Genomic DNA, 1,498 nt, shown 5'->3' on the forward strand with positions numbered 1-1,498 from the left:
GGTATTACTAGGCTACTATGAAACAACGTTTAAAACACATAAACAAACACCAGCGGAAGTTGTCACAGACTAGAGTTATGGTAGGCCATGAGTAACTAAAAATATGTTTTAAAATTCAAAGCAACACCTCGGTTTTTAAAAAATGGTGCGCGTCAGATGCACGTGCAGGCCGCACCAACACATAACTTAGATGCCAAAATCAGTTTACGAGCAGAACAATATAAGCTTATTACAACATCTATCTACCTACGGGCCGCTATTGGCCCCCGGGCCGTGAGTTTGAGGCCTTTACCCTATAGAGGGTCCTGACTCCTGGAACTAGTTACATATGCCCCAATAACTCAGTTTGTATTTACACTATGAGTAACTTAGGCACAGCGTGAGTTCACTTCCAGCTTCCATTCTCTACTCTCAATTATCAGTTTTCTCTGCTACTTCATCATCATCCGGTGCCTTGCCGACTGGCGTGGGCGAACATGGACCTCCACTTCACTCTGTCTTGCGTTGCAGCGACGGTGTCTGTCGTTCTTGCTGTTCCCAGCCATAGATTTTTCCTTATTTCCATAAATATGAATTACAATATCCTAGACCTGGCACTGTATCATGACCGCCTCTCTTTGACCACACTATAGACCTGGCACTGTATCATGACCGCCTCTCTCTGACCACACTATAGACCTGGCACTGTATCATGACCACCTCTCTTTGACCACACTAAAGACCTGGCACTGTATCATGACCGCTTCTCTTTGACCACACTATAGACCTGGAACTATAGACCTGGCACTGTATCATGACCGCCACTCTTTGACCACACTATAGACCTGGCACTGTCTCATGACCGCCTCTCTTTGACCACACTATAGACCTGGCAGTGTATCGTGACCGCCTCTCTTTGCCCTCTACCTTCCTTGCACTGTGCCCACCATGAGAGCTACAAAATGACGCGGAAAACACAACAATTCTCGCTACACTTTAGTGGGCGAGCTACTTTATCCCCTTTGTCCTTCATTAACCAGAAAGGGTCAAACGGTGCACTATATGAAGTACCGGAACTACGCCAGGTTGCACCGTCATGGATATTGTGACAAGTACAATGCAATAATACATGTATACCAACTTCATATAATCAATTACTCTCCTAAATCAATGTTACTTAGGCTTACACAACAGGTTTTTACAGACAGAGCTTGTGGCAGCATCACAACACGGTGATTTCTCCAAACTGAAGGGAATTAGACAGGAGGAGGGGGAGGAGGAGGAGGTGGTGGCATGAAAGGGGGGGGGAAGAAAAAGGAGTAGGAGGGGCGAGGAGAGGGTTCATGCTATTTGCATCATGATGACGATATAGGTATCGTGTACCCTTATAATCATCGTTTTGCGAATGTGATATATATATATACAAGTCATGTATTGCGATTTGTGAATGCTCAAGATTCCTTCGATGAAACAGAATTCTTCGAAATGCTCAGATAAACCAAAAACCAAAAAAAAGATG

This window comes from Aplysia californica, unplaced genomic scaffold (assembly GCF_000002075.1).
Source record: "Aplysia californica isolate F4 #8 unplaced genomic scaffold, AplCal3.0 scaffold00178, whole genome shotgun sequence".
In the NCBI taxonomy this organism is placed as follows: Eukaryota; Metazoa; Mollusca; class Gastropoda; order Aplysiida; family Aplysiidae; genus Aplysia; species Aplysia californica.